Genomic DNA, 16,316 nt, shown 5'->3' on the forward strand with positions numbered 1-16,316 from the left:
AAATAAGTAAAAAGAAGAGAAATATCATCCCAATAAATTTTTTACAACTAGCAGAAGAACTAAGTATGGTGGATGCATGGAGGAAATGTAATCGAAAGACAAGTGACTACACCTTTTATTCTAATAGGCATAAATCATGGTCAAAGATTGATGCATGCTGGATGTCAACAAATTCGATGAGAGAATTGGAACAAATAGATATTCTGCCCAGTACATTTGCAGATCATAACCCAGTTCTGTTACAAATAGGCAGTGACCAAGAGAATTCAACTGGAAACTTAATATATTACATTTAAAAAATGAAGAATTCAAGAAACAAGCAAAAGAAGAAATGGACTTCTTTTTTAAACAGAATATAAGACCAGATATCTCAATGCGTACGGTCTGGGAGGCAAGTAAGGCTTTTTTAAAGGAATTGCCATAAGATTTGGAGCAAAATTAAAAAGAGAAAGATGGAAAAGATATGAGATTCTAGAAAGCAGTCTAGCTTTAGAAGAGAGGCAGTTAAAACAAAATCCAACAAATAAAGATTTGCCAGAGAAGATATATACAACACCAGATAAATATATTGCTCACTGAAGAAACCGCAAAGAAGTGTAAATATGCAAAGCAAAATTTTTTTGAGAATGTAAACAAACCAGGAAGATGGTTGGCATACAAATTAAGGAAAGAGAAGGAGAAGACAATAATCCGAACGTTGAAAGATGAAAAGGGAATAGATAAATTCAAACAGGAAGAAATAAAAAAAATCGCTGAAGAATTTTATCAAAAGCTATATGAGAAAAAAGAAGTAGATAGAGGAACCCAGGAAGAATATATACTGAAGCACAACAATATGAAATTGACTAAAGAACAAATTCAATCCTTAAATGAACCCATAACGTATGCTGAAATTATAGAAGCCCTTAAAAAACAAAAAAAAATGAGAAAGCACCAGGCCCAGACGGCCTACCAGCAGAATATTATAAAGAATTCGAAGAGGTGCTACTTCAGCCATTTAAGAAGCTGTGTTGAGGAGGAAGGGAAAATTCCAGCAACATGGACTGAAGCGATAATCTCCCTTATACATAAAGAAAACACGGAAGGCAAAGAAATACAAAATTATAGACCGATTTCACTGTTGAATGTGGACTACAAAATATATGCAACCATTTTGGCAACTAGAATGAAAAGAATTTTAACTCATTTGATACACCAAGATCAGTCTGGGTTCCTACCCAAAAGACAGATGAAGAATAATATAAGGATAGTCTTAAACACCCTGGAATACTATGAAGCACACCTGGAGAAACAGATGGCCATGATATTTCTGGATGTGGAGAAAGCTTTTGACAATCTTGACTGGAATTTTATGATACATACGTTGGAAACACTCCAGGCTGGAGAAAGGTTTATGAAGCTAATCAAAGCAATATATACTGAGCAAAAGGCGAAAGTACGACTTAATGGTGAACTATTAAAAGAAATCCAAATACAGAAAGGTACTAGACAGGGGTGCCCACTCTCCCCACTCCTATTTATCTTGACTTTGGAAATACTAAACGAACAAATTAGAAAGAAAAAGGAACTGAAAGGATTAAAAGTGAAAGATCAAGCCTACAAACTTCAGGCCTTTGCGGATGATTTAGTTATTATACTGGAAGAACCATTGGATTCAATAGAAGGCCTGATGGCAACGTTAAAAAACTTTGGTGACATGGCAGGAATGAGAATAAACCAAAAGAAGACTAAAAATACTTACCAAAAAAATGAGAAAACAGGAAAGACAAGAGTTAAAAGGAAGACAAACTTCCAAGAGGAGAAGAAAATTCGATATTTAGGAATACAAATTACAAAGAAGACAAGCACATTATTTAAAGATAACTACATGAAATTAATGAAGGAGATACAGAACAATTTGGAGAAATGGGACAAATTACAACTATCGCTGCTGGGAAGAATTGCGGCTATTAAAATGACTATCTTGCCAAAAAATGTATTTTTATATCAGTCAATCCCTATAATACTAAAACAGTCCTTTTTAAAAGAATTTAATAAGATAATCATGAGATTTATATGGCAAGGTAAAAAACCAAGAATTAAAATTAAGGCAATGCAAGATGCTAAGCAGAGGGGTGGCTTTGGTCTCCCAGATTGGGTTCTGTATTATAGAGCTTGTATTTTAGATTGGATAAAAGAATGGATAACTCTAGAAAATGATAGATTACTTATCTTGGAAGGACACAATTTGCAATTAGGTTGGCATGCATATTTATGGTATTAAAAGGACAAGGAACAAAAGAATTTTAACTCACATATGATAAGGAAAGCTTTACTGGGAATGTGGAGAAAGATTGTACAACAAGTTTATTACAAAATACCTGTAAGGGTGTCACCGATAGAGGCCTTTACACAATCCAATCTTATGACAAAAGCAAACCTTTTAAGATATCAAGATTTATTTTAAAAAGGATGGTGAATTAAGGTCTAAAGAGGAACTAGAGTCGCAGAATGTATATCTAGACTGGTGGCCTAGAATACAGCTAGAATCTAGATATACAAAAGATAAAATAGAGGGTTTCTACTCAGAGCAAACGATCTTTGATAAACTTTTATTGGGTTCAAAAGAACAAATTGTTAAGAAAATGTATAATTATATGCTGGAAATAAAAATGCAAGATGAAACGGTTAAAGAATCTGTCAGGGTATAGAATTTTATAGGCCTGAACCCATATATGTTTCATTAACGAGCTGCCATTATGTGCAGATGAGAGAAAAGCTGAATCATCCTAAGCTGATGCAATGAGGTGAAACCAGAAAGAGCCCAGGTGCAGAGATGAGGTCACCTGGAACCCGATTGGACTGGACAGAGACAAGATTATGTATAAATATGGACTGTGTCTGTAAAATGTTCTCTTCTTCTGATGTGATTTTCTGCCACGCATGCTGTCGGACTGTGTGAAGACTTCTAGATGTGCTGTAGAGACCTGCCTGTATATAAGTGTACATATATGTAAATATAACCGTCAAAGAAGAGCTGGTAAAGTGTCTTCATTTACTCTGCGCCAGAAGCGTAACAGAGGTTATGGGCCCAGCACGCTTCCGCTGCGCAAGACAGACGGTGGTGAGTAAACGTGGGTGAAGTACTGTAAATAAATGAAGGAAGAGAGCAAAAGTGACAGTGGCAGTGAAGTAGAAGACTTGGGAGAAGACGGTTCGTCTGTTAGCGCAGGAGGGGAAAGGAAACAGAGAACTGCGAGAGAAGGCAGGATGGCATACAGCACGGGAGGCGTGGGAGGCTTGGCCATAAATAGACTGAATGGTAAAACTTACAGGACATGGGCAGTCAAAGCAGAAATGTTATTACGAAGAGAGAGCCTGTGGTCTTATGTGAGCCGTCCTCCAGCCCAGTTAACAGAAGAGCAAGAGGAAGAGCATGAGAGAGCTCTGAGTACTATTATTTTGTCCCTAGAAGATGAAGAATTAGTGCATATACAAGGACTGAACACAGCCAAGGCAGTCTGGGACAAACTGAGAGGCATCTATCTGAGAGAAACAACAGGCACAACGATTTCCCTAACCAGGAGGCTTTATAAATGCCAAATGAGGTCTGGGGAAAGTGCCTCAAAGCACTTACAAACCATGAAGGGACTGTTCAATGAACTGCAGTTAATGAATGTTGTTTTCCCTGAGGAGCAGAAGGTTTACCTGATTTTGAGTAGTTTAAGTTCAGAATTTAACATGCTTATTACAAGCTTAGAAAGCCTTTCCGATACACAACTAACTCTTGAATATGTAACAAGCAGAATCTTGCAGGAGGAGGAACACTGGAAAGAGAGATTCTAAGCTGCAGAAGAAAGCCACGTGGGAGCTGACCGGGAGAGACGGAGACGGAGTCCAGACGGCAGCGTGTCCCGAAGATGAAAGCCAGAGACGAACAGAGAGCAGCGTGGGCGTGCCATGATGATCAAAGCCTGTTACCAGTGTGGGTCCAGAAATCATTTGCAAAAAGATTGTTTGAGAGGAGAGACGTTTCCAAACAGAAAGGATTCCGAAGCAGCAGTTTACAAACGCTCTGCAGAGAGCAGCAGCAAGAGATCGGTCTCTCTTGTCAGCAGAAAAACAAGAGATAACTTCAAGGACACCCACGCAGCTGAATGGCTAATTGACTCGGGGGCCATAAATCATTTGACTAACAATGTAGAGATGTTTTGTTTTCTAGGAAAGACGGAGCTGAAGAACGTGACGCTGGCAAATGGACAAAAAGCAGACGTAACAGGAGAAGGGAGAGTGTTTGTTCCCAGTCTGAAGTTGGAGATAAGTAACGTGTTACTTACACCCACAATTGATTATAATATTCTAAGTGTGTCAGCACTCGATAAACAGGGGTTTTGTGTAATGTTTGAAAAAGGAGAATGTATAATTAAGAAAATAACAAAGCAGTGGCCAGAGCGAAGCAAGAGGGCAATTTATACATATTAAAAGGCCAAACACACGGAGACACACACATGGTACACAGAAATGAACCCCAACATGACAATTGTATACACTTACTACATAAAAGACTGGGTCATGTAAACTTTAAGACAGTGCAAAAAATGGAAAATATGGCTAGAGATGTGAACATAAGAGACTGTAAGAATTACCTGGACTGTCAAATTTGTAAGCAAAGCAAAACACAAGTTGCCCCAAAAGGGAGACAGAGTACCAGAGAGACAAATAGACCATTTGAATTGGTACATGCTGATCTAATAGGGCCATTTCCACCTTCATTAGGAAAGGCAAAATTTGCATTGGCAATTGTGGATGATTATACACAATTTTCATTTTGTTTCACACTGAAATCCAAAACAGAAGTTTTTCAAACATTTAAGAATTGGCTTAGATCAATTGAGCGGCGCTTTGGCCATCAGGTGGCGCAATTGCAGACTGACCGAGGTACAGAGTTTACAAATACACAATTCCAGAGGTGGTTAGAATCCACAGGAATCAGACATAGAAAAACAAGCCCTTATAGTCCATTCCAGAATGGAGTGGCGGAGTGAAGGAATGGGGTGCTCCAGAACATGAAAGATGCACTGCTGGCTGACGCAGGGTTGCATCATGCGCTTTGGGCAGAAGCTTTGAAAACTGTGAATTTTTTAATTAACAGAATTTGGTCATCCTCGATAGATCAAACCCCATATTATTTACTGTTTGGTAAGAAACCTTGTTTGAAGTATTTAAGAGTGTTTGGGTGTACCGCTTGGGTACATGTGCCAAAGCAACTCAGGAGAAAAGGTCAAGCGAAAACAAAGAAAATGAGGTTCCTGCGTGATGAGCCTAGCTCAAAGGCGTATAGATTTCTAGATGGTGATAGAAGCGCTGTAATTTCTAGGTCTGCCAGTTTCAATGAGGGGGAGAACTGGGACAAAGTACACGCAAATTCACAATTATACATTCCACTGAGTGAAAAAAGAAGAGGTCAATTTAGACAGAAAGAAACACATGAGCAAGACACGAGGTTCTCTGCTGATGAAGATGGAGAAGATGAAGATGGAGAAGTTATTGAAGAACACGAAGAAACACATGCTAGCAAGGTTAGTGAGACAGAGGCACAGACAGAAACACAAGGTCCCAGAAGGTCCCAAAGGACAAACAAGGGTATACCACCCAAAAGGTTTGGAATGGGTGGTGTGAGAGTGTGTCATGTTTATATAGAACCAAAAATTACAAAGAAGTTTTAGAACTTCCTGCTTTTGAAAAAAAGAAAATGGTTAGAGGCCATGGATGAGGAAATGAAATCCATGAAGAAATGTAAGGTGTTCACAGATGCAAAGGTGCATACAGAACACACAGAGGTTACAGGTAACAAGTATGTGTTAAAATTAAAAGTTAAAAAATAATGTGTAAATGTGTTGGGATTATGCTGTGTTCAGGCATAAAAATTAGGAGGGGTGTCAGGGTATAGAATTTTATAGGCCTGAACCCATATATGTTTCATTAACGAGCTGCCATTATGTGCAGATGAGAGAAAAGCTGAATCATCCTAAGCTGATGCAATGAGGTGAAACCAGAAAGAGCCCAGGTGCAGAGATGAGGTCACCTGGAACCCGATTGGACTGGACAGAGACAAGATTATGTATAAATATGGACTGTGTCTGTGATATGTTCTCTTCTTCTGATGTGATTTTCTGCCATGCATGCTGTCGGACTGTGTGAAGACTTCTAGATGTGCTGTAGAGACCTGCCTGTATATAAGTGTACATATATGTAAATATAACCGTCAAAGAAGAGTTGGTAAAGTGTCTTCATTTACTCTGCGCCAGAAGCGTAACAGAATTTATGATTAAGTGGACACAAAACATAAGGCATAACATTGATATCGATCAATGGCTGAAAATATGGCAAAATAACATAAAGCTTACACGATTGGTTAATTTTAAAGAGAATATATATAAGATGTTCTATAGGTGGCATATGCCCCCAGAAAATTTGTCAAAGATGTATACTGATGTATCAAATAAATGTTGGAAATGTGAAACACAAATGGGAAGTTATTATCATATGTGTTGGTCATGTGGAGTAGAGAAAAAATATTGGAAAAGAGTACACGCTATGTTACAACAAATTTTGCTCTGTAAGGTGCCGTTAATCCCAGAATTGTTTCCATTAAGGATGATACCCGATAATATAGATAAGTCAAAGGAGCGCATAGTTATATACATTATTACGGCAGCCAGAATTATGTATGCTAGAAATTGGAAAAGTTCGACGGTACCGAATCAAGAAGACCTTATTGAAAAGATATGGGAAATAGCCGAAATGGATATCCTATCAGAAGTTATAAAGGATCAACCTTTGCAAAAGGCAACAGAAAGATAGGACTTATTCAACAAATGGACTAAATCAACAGGCAGTAGCTGAACAATATATATGGAAATGAGAACTGTATATACAAGGCAGAAAAGAGTAAATAGAATGACTTAAAATTTGACATGGCAATAGGTACAGATTGGATATTAGTATGTAATTGTCTACCCTCTTCCCCATAAATCCCAAATCCCCTTTTCCCTTGTCAACCCTTATGCCAAAAAAATAAAAATTTATTTTTAAAAAAGGAAACAGGACTCAAGAATGATGGAGTATGCTTTGGTGAGTAGGTTTGTTACTTTACCCACTCCCAAAGCAAACATCAATAGGTTTGGGCAGAGCTCTCCCTGTATTTGTATAACTTATTTAAATACATATATTCTATTTTAAAGGTATATTTGGAGGGACAAAGATATTTGTCTCTTTTGCACCATTTCACATTAAATATCCTTCCCTTTCTTTAGACAATTAAGTTGAACAAAATATCATAGACCTCTTTGCAAAAACCTACTGTCTTGGGCTTTGGAGAGCCTCCAACTCAGGAATTTCCCCATTAATAATTCACTTTTATTTATTTATTGCACTTTTGCTTATGAAGCAGGAGAGCCAGCAATTAAGGGCAGTGGTCTGTTAAAATGACTGCTGTTGTTCAACCTTAAAGAGTCCAGGTTTTCAGTAAGTGGGGCCCATTCAGGCGAAATCTAAATCTCCCATTAAGGAGGCATTGGAATTAATTGCAGTTGGGAAATATCCCACAGCAGTAGTGATCTAGGTTTTATTTAACTCATTTCATTTTATTTTTATTCCACTCCAGTTCTTTGGGCTTAGGTGGGACACTCCATGCACAAATACTCTTTTGGAGACAAGGCATTTTTAAACCCTGAAAAACAACAAAATTTGTATTAGACCAAGGAAATACCCCACCACAAACACGGTGTACTTAGTTTTCAGTCTTTGTGCATGGAGGTTAATTTAGCCTTTGTGGTTAACGGTTTAAATTCATTCTATTTTTTATCATTCTGTTCATTTGTTTAGATAAATAGATATACTGTATTTATTTTACTTAATTACTTAAATAGATAAATGTGATTGTCACTTTGAAATTTTGTTTTCTGGGTTTTTCCCTACTAGGTTCCCTGCCCTACAATGTCTATAAACCTGTGGTTAAATATTTTATTCCACTTATCTCCAGAAATAGGATCAGCTCACAAAAGTTCATACTGAAATATATCTGTTAGCCCAGCCACATACGTTTTTAGATTTGCGTTTGTTATATATAATTGTGAATCCTGGCCATCCTGGTCCTCCAGTTACCTTAACTGGGGATGGTCAGTTCAGCACTAATGCCTGGCATGGTTTGACTGTCCATCCAGGCCAGGCAGCGCCTCACAAGGACGGCTTGTATACACAGGCTGGGGTCATGACCCTGGGGAGGGCCAACCCTTCCTCCTCCTGAAGGTACTGCTGCTGCTCCCTTTGCCAGTTGCACCTGCAGAACCACCTCTGGGTTGGTGCCCTGCCAGTCACCAAAGATTCCGGGGGGGGGGGGGTGTGCAGGTCACAGTGGCAGCTGATGGGATCAATTTGAAACCCCTGCCGCAACCCCTTCCATGGGGCAAGTGAATCTGCACAACGTTTCTCATTCAGAGGGACTCCACATAAGCACAATTGAATACCTCATCCACATAGCTGGCCAGCTCTGGTTTCTCTCCAGTGTCACCCCAAGTTCCCTCCCCCTTCAACTTGGTGGTCTCTGGACCACCGAGCTCAGTATCCTCCTCTGTATTATCTGGTGTCTACTTCCTCCTTACCATGGCCTCCCCTTCTACCTCCATCTCTCCTTCCTTTATTCCTGCCAATTGCTTGCTCAGCCCCAGTCACACCTCCCCACACAGGGGGGGTTCTGTCAGCCTCTCCTTCTCTCCACCCCAGACTGCTACCTAAGAAGGGTCCTCCAGGGGATGGGAGGTGAGGGCAGAGGTGTTGGAGTTGGCCTCCTCACAATAATGCATTTATTGTTTTACTTTCATCTGCCTTGAACATACATCATGGAGAAAGCTGGGATAGAAACATACACAATACACAAAAACACTTAAAACTTCTGCAGGTGGGTTAGGCTGACAAGGAATGAGTAGCCCAAGGTTTCCTAGCACACTTTGTGGCACGGAGGCATTTGATCGTGGGTCTAACCAGTATGTCCACAACGGCACCAGGAAAACAAATGCATTCCATAAACACAGCATGAAGGAAACATATACAGTACTTACAACAAACTACTGGAACAGCATTGAATATGTTTTCCTCTTGGCTATTGCTGAAGCAACGGGTAATCATTCCTTTCAGAACGGCAAGTTCTCGGTCCCATTTCCTTTCCAGCTGCTAGCAGTGGGACAAAGTTAGCATTCAGAAGTGGGGGAAAGCACATCCTTCTTCTGTGAACTGGCCTTCTCTGCTGAAAATAAAATCACTGAAGGAGAACAAAGCAAACTAAAAGCAGCATTAAAATATTTGTGACAAACCCAATGCTATGAACCTCTCAGTAATGCATAGAATCACAAAATAATGAAGTTAAGGACCCTATAACACCACTGAGTCCATCTCCCTGCTCAGTGCAGGAATACAAATCAAGACAGGTGGTTGTCCATTTTTTTCTTAAATGCCTCCAGTGTGACCTCGTGAGGTAACTGATCCCATTGTTGTACTGCTCTAATAGTTAAGAAGTTTTTTCCTGATATTCAGCCAAAATCTGGCTTTCTGTAACTTGAGCCCATTAGTACGGGTGCTCCCTGGGAGAAGGAGTACCTCTGATACCTTTAGGAGGGTAAGCCCATCTCATGTTAGGGGAGACCAGTGGGTAATAAATGTGCTTAAAATCATAACTCCAAAGGAAACTATTGTTATGACTGACTATGGTACACAGAGACATCATGGTTTGCCTATGCTGGGCTACACAAAGTGAACACATAAAGCTGCTTCCAAATCATCAGCTTCTTGTAAGGAAATTTTAAAACTTTGGGCTTAAATATACACTTCAAAATAATAGTGTGAGGGTAGAGAAATCTCACAGTTGCCAAGAAAGGTTTCCAGGAGTGATGGAGGCAGCATAGCAAAATACTTTTAAAAAAACAGTATTATTTTCTTATTTATTTTATTGCATTTGTTTTATTTCTGTTCTGCCTTTCTCCCAAGAGGGGGAAGGACCCAAAGTGACTCACAAATGAATTAGACTAAGAATAAACTACAGGTGTTAAGAAGAATTAAGAAACATACCATGTGTAAAAAGATTGTTTGCAAGAGAATTTGGTGGTGTGCTCCCAATGGCTGTAAGAAGAAGAAAAATTCTGGCCACTTTGAAAGGTACGTTTGTCTTGTATTTTAGCAACAAATCATTAAACCTCTACACACACACACACACACACACAGAGAGAGAGAGAGAGAGAGAGAGAGAGGAGAGCAAAGCATAATTGGTATTTTTTTTAAGAGTTAAGAGACACACATTTTTCACCTATGGCATCTGTTCAGGGTTGCACCAGGACCTGAAATGCTTAAAAACAGAGGTGGGGGGGTGCCAGTGTAACCAGGTAACCAGCTTCAATTTGGGAGGGCTTGGGGAGGCTGTACCCCCATTAGAAAAACTGCAGCTCCCGGAACCCCCTTTTATGGTAAAAATGATAAAAAATAAAAAAAACGTATTTGCACAAGCAGCCTGGGAGAGCTCTGTAGAAGCTGTGGGAATGGAAAGACCACATGCAGTCCACAGGCCACACTTTGCAAACCCTTGTCATGAGTGGATTTCTCTTATGACTACAAAGTTTACTCAGGAGCCTTTGATGAAGGGCATTGTAAGAAAAATTTTGGATGGCCAAGTAGAAAAGATCATTAAGCGTAAGGATGTGTCACTGGAGACCAACACCAACATCAACCACATCCTTGTATTTCCAATCACCATGTATGGGTGTGAAAGATAATACTAGACTAACAGAAAGACAAACAAAAGGATCCTAGATCAAATCAAGCCTGAACTATCTCTGGAGGCCAAAATGTGGAAGCTGAGGCTGTCTTAATTTGGGCACATCATGAGAAGGCAGGATTCTCTGGAAAAGACAATAATGCTGGGAAAGATTGAAGGCAGCAGACAAAGAAGACCAAATACAAGAAGGACTCACTCCACATAGGAAGTCAATGGCTTGAGCTTTCAAGAGTTGAGCAAATCAGTTGAGGACCGAACATTTTGGAGATCACTCATTCATAGGGTCTCCATGAGTTGAAGTGAGTTGATGGCACATAATAGCAAAGTACGCAATGGCTGAAATCCAGTAGGAAGCAAGTCTATTGGACTGGTGGGGACTTGGTGAGTTAACTCCTCTATAAGTTCTGCTGATTCAAATGGGCCTACTCTAGTTGTGACTTACTACTGAATTTCAGCCAATATGTCCTGAATTATCTCGTATCAAGAAGGTTAGTTTTAGAAAGACATGTTCTTCATCTAAGCTTATTCTTCTATGTATATGCCTTATTTTGTTATCTTCATTTATGTTTTCCATCATTTTATCTGGGAGAGACATTAAGCTAGTCAGCTTCTATTCAACTGTATTTTTGTCGTTTTTTTTAAAGTGTTACACTGGATTTTTGTGAAATAAAAACTACTAAAAGCTTATCTTAAGGATGGTTTACCAAAAAAAATTTTAGATGTACACCAATTTCATAGTTTTTTCAGTTAGGTATTTTGAGGACCTGGTAATTTGTTAAATTTTAATCAGACATATTCTTTTTATATGATAAACTCTTATTACATCAACTTGGCTATGCCCCAGAACTATGACTCCTAATTTTGGCATAGGAAGCACATGCTGCTCAACAACATTTAATCTGTCCCTTTAATACTGAAATCTCTTGCACACTTTTAGATGGGCATGCAAACCAATCTGATTTAATATGGAAAAGTTGGGGCTCTACAGGCTGATAATATCCCTTTTATGGCTGTGAAGTTGCTCAGAAGGGCAACTTTTTTTGACATTTATGTTAAATTGCAATGAGAGGTGAACTTTTCAGATTTGGTGACATACTAAAAAGAAAAGAAAAGACTGCCTTGGAGAAACCCCAGAGATGTCCAAATTAAAGTGCTTTTTCTCTGAAGTGGACTGACTCTGAAGGAGAGCCAGGGTCCCTAAGGTTTGTTAGTGAGTTAGATTTGGAGGAACATAGAAATTTATACAATATTCCTGCAAAAATTGATTTCTCCACACACTCTCCATTGAAGGGAAACCCCAGGGAGCCACAGAGATAAGTGTATCTCTTTTTCTTACCCTGTGTTGGTGATGGTCACATTGGTTAAGCATGTGCTTGTTGTGGAATCATAATGTGCCAGTGTCTTGTTAGTTAGCATTAATTTGCTGCTGTGAGTTTCGCAGTCTGACCTTCATATGCATACATTACCAACAGTATTCTGGCTGTTCTGCATCATTAGAACTTTGCAAGCACTCTGCTATCAGATCATTAAAATGAGGATGAGGGTGTAGCTGTTTCCTGGTTGATGTAGACAGGCATCATCCAAAGCCCTGTCATTTTTATGGCTCGTGAACTTTATACTAGGTTAAGAACTGGTGTACTGTACTTTCCTTTCAACTAAAGGGTGCAGCAAAATCCTTAGAAAAACTGTCTCAGCGCCACCTCCCACCCCACCCACTTCAGAACGACAGATTTCAGGATAAAATGTAACTCAGCACCTGTGTACAATGTATCAGCAGCAGCACTTAGATCCTAAAAAAGCAGATGGCAGGGTATGTCACATGATGCTCTGTCAGCCTCAAAAGGGAGAACAGGCAAAAGGATATTACTGAGAAACCTTACACCAAAGTTATTGTGAACTGTGAACTGAAAATGTGCACAGTAATTAAGGCTGAATTAATATTACAAGGGGGAAACTTTTAAAAAGTAGATATTTGAGCACATATGGAAACTTGATCACAAATAAATAAATAAATGAACAAATAAATAAATAGTTAACACATTGCCTCAGAACTCCACAAATGAGCATGCACACCAAATACTATTTGTCCGTTTTGTGAGAACTGTACACTCTGGCTCACTGAAGCTGTCATTTGCTAATATTTGTCCCTCCCTGGAATAGGGAGCAGTACCCTTTACACACAGCTAAAATTTCTGGCAATGCAAGCCAGGGGTTGAGCTCCAACTATTGGTACATGAAGAAGTGTTTTTCATTTGACAGGAACCACAATATCAAGTGCAGGGCAGAGATGTTGACACCACAACAAACAGCCCCCACCTAACCCCAAGAGGCATAATGATGAGCCTACTTAGTGTGGACAGGATACCCAATGTGGTGTGGTGGGTAGGGTAATAGACTAGGGCTCAGGAAACCTGGGTTCAGTTCCCAGACTCTGTCATGGAGGGGTGTGAAATTGAAAGCCACTCCTTAAATACTTCGCTTACCTTTAAAACCCTATTTAGGTCATTGTAAGTCATGTTTGACTGGACAGCACAGAACACTCAGCGTGGTCTCATTCCCCCTTCCGGTGGCAGAAATGTGAACACTGCAGTGATACCACTCCCTCATTCCTTCAGTGTGTGTGTGTGTGGGGGGAGAGTGGAGTGGAGTGGGGAGCAGCATTCTTAGGGTCCCTCCGTGGGATCACTCTCTTGGGTGGGCTGCTGCATCTTGCTGTAGGATGTGTGGATGGCTGTCCAAACAGTCCAGCTAGTCATGCAGAAGCCGGGCTGTTGTTCCAGGCAGCATACCTTCTGTTTGGTTTAGGTGTGCTGTATCTGGATGTGTGGGGTGGGTCTCCCCTTATTTGAAATTCTCCCAGGGGTTTGATACAGAGAGCCTTTGCTTGGAAAGCACAGATTGCTTTTGGATACCATGGCCAATATAATTTTCAGGACTTCTGCACATGCAACTAGCATTGTGCAAGCAGAGCACAATTTGTCAAGGAGTCTAATGTGTGACTAGCTGTGTGGCCAGCTGTGTAATTGGTTGTGCCAACAGAATAAGACACATTGACAAACAGTGTAAGCACTTGTGCAATATTGGTTGACTGCAACAAGAAACTAGCTGCTGCATAAAGATGATTTGAATTCTAGGAGTACGTTCTCTCTGCTGTCCATGGTTTTGTCTCACCATTAGGTGTGAAAATGATATGGGAGAGCATTTGTCATCCTTTCCTCTACTCTTTCTGTCTTCGCAACTGGATGTCTCTAGAGTTCAGAAGTACAGCAGTGTAGTTGCTGCTGGTTAAGCTGTGGTCTGATATGTGTGTATGTTGAGAAACTGATGCCAGTGTAGAATAATAGAACTGTAGAGCTAGAAGGGACCCCCAAGGGTCAATGAACCCAACTCCTGGCAGAAGCAGAAAATCTACTAGTGTAGTGACTCCACTGGCTGCATGCATCTCCACATATTGTGATGGCATTGTTGTGGGCTCTGTCCATCTTCGCTTCTTATGTAGATTAAGTCACAAGTCTTGTTTGCCACTTTGCTTTCCTTTTGTGCACTGCTGCTCCCCCCTGCCTCCACATTTTCCTCCATAAAATGTCAGCCAGGTATGCATGGTGCAGATATTCTGCTGGTGTAGTTGCAACCTATTTGTGACAAGGTTAAGACTACTCTTGCCCATCCTGTGATAAACAGGAGACACGCATCATATAAACCTGTTAACCTTTTTTCTCTTTCCCCCCTTCTTTCAGTCCAGTAATTTAATTCAACACATTAAATGCTGACTTAGCAACTTTGTGTTCTATACAAGTTTGGAAAACAGTAAATATGAAAGTGGCTGGTAGCATATGGGATACTTGAATAGCTCCATCCTACACATGCTCACTTAGAAATAATTCCCATTGAATTTGGTGGGCCTTACTCAGTCCTCAGCAAAGGCACTTAGGCTGTGCACAAAGGCTGTACTTACTTTAACATATGGCTTAAATAATATTGGGAGAGTTTTAAACAACTGTAGTATTAAGGACCAGTATTCTGTACAGTATTTTGAATGTTAATATCAAAAGGAAGTGCAAAAGGATGCATTAAAACCGATGTCCTTATGATTAGCAGATTCAACTAAAGTTGAGCGAATACAGAGTTAAAAAGCATCGCAAAGGACACAGAGGTCCTTTCTGTCACTTCTGCTTTCATTGTCGGCCAGACCTACATGGGAAGCGGGTAACCCGGCAGCTCCTCCTCCCCCTTTCTCCCCCTTTTAGGGAACTCGCCCTCGCTTGTGGGCTAAGCAGTTAAGTTCTCGCGTTTCCCTTTCATGTTTCCTATGTTCTCCCCACCGAGCAGCTGTTCGGCAAGGATGAGAGAGCCGAAACTAGAGACAAAACTGCTACAGGCTGTTGAGAAGAAGCAAAGTAGGGCGAAGCGATTGGCTTTGCTTATTACACCCCGAGTAAAGTCGCGCCTTTGCGCCACCAGAGCTCGGCGCTCGCTCAGAAGTTCTCCTTCTGCGGGAGAACCAGAGGCTCCTGCCCGGTGAAGAGGAGAAGTTCTTTCCGTCCGCTCTCCTGAGGCGTTCTCGGCGTTGCCTCGAGGTTGCACCGGCTTGGGAATCCGAGATTTTTCCCCCCAACCCTGCGGCTTTTCCTACGGCTGCTCCGCAACAAGCCGTATCCCAAATATGGGAGGTGGGCGTCTTGTAACGAGGCGAAAAAAGACTCTGGACATCCTCAGAGACATTCTTGGCCACCTTGCCCAGCTGCCGAGCTGGCATGGATTCCCAGCTTGGGGCTGAAGGCTGGGCGCTCAGCCTGTAGCCGAACATCAGGGCACCTGCCCTTCTCCCTCTGCCGCCAGCCCTAACTGGGCCCGCGCCGAATTCCTGAGGTGCCAACCTGGCTACCGCCCGCCCCCGCCGCCGGCCGGCCTGCCTGCCTGGCCTCCCGCCTTTCCTCCTCCCTCCCTCCCTCGCTTCCCTCCCCCTCCCCTCCCCTCCCCTCCTCCTGTTGCTCCCAGTCTTCGGCCCGAGCCCGACTTCCTGTTCCTTCCTGAAGCTCCCCTTGCCCGTTCGGGTTTGGGGCAGGACTGCTGCCCGCTGCAGGGGGAAGGGGGGCGGCGGGAATAACGTGGCTGAGACGGAGGCCGGCACTCGGGCCCAAGCGGGGGCGGCGGCGGCGGGGGGGGGGCTCATCGTCTGCCGAAGCGCCGCTGCTCCCGCGGGACGGAGCCGGGGTGGGCGAGCGAGCGAGCGAGCGGCTGACTCCGAGACAAAGCCCGGCTGCCTCTTCCTCCTGAAGCGCGCTTTCGAGCCACCGCGAGCTCCTCTGGCGGCGGCGGCTGCGCGCCCCGGAGAGGTTCATCTACAGCCCTGAACGGTAAGGTGCGGAGCTGAGTGAGGAAACTGAAGGAGGTTTATGAGGGGGCGGTGGGGGTGGGGGTGTCGGGAAGGCGGGTGGCCGATCCCGGAAATGAGAAGGGAAAGCCAGCAGAATCTGGTCTGGCCCGGGGCGGGCGCGCTTTTTCCAGGGACCCC

General features: G+C 41.9%; 1 protein-coding gene across 3 annotated transcripts in view; it reads left to right on the forward strand.

Moving 5' to 3' along the window:
• Nucleotides 1–15,903: 15,903 nt before the first annotated feature.
• Nucleotides 15,904–16,316, forward strand: part of RIN2 (Ras and Rab interactor 2) — a 73,068-nt gene continuing 72,655 nt past the window's right edge. For 2 of the 3 annotated variants that reach the window (XM_020790517.3, XM_020790519.3), the window contains exon 1: nucleotides 16,028–16,158. The gene's annotated coding sequence lies outside the window, so the exon portion shown is untranslated. Of the gene's footprint in view, nucleotides 16,159–16,316 lie in introns of all 3 variants that reach the window. The other variant, XM_020790518.3, reaches the window with a different exon arrangement.

Source organism: Pogona vitticeps, chromosome 4, assembly GCF_051106095.1.
Source record: "Pogona vitticeps strain Pit_001003342236 chromosome 4, PviZW2.1, whole genome shotgun sequence".
In the NCBI taxonomy this organism is placed as follows: Eukaryota; Metazoa; Chordata; class Lepidosauria; order Squamata; family Agamidae; genus Pogona; species Pogona vitticeps.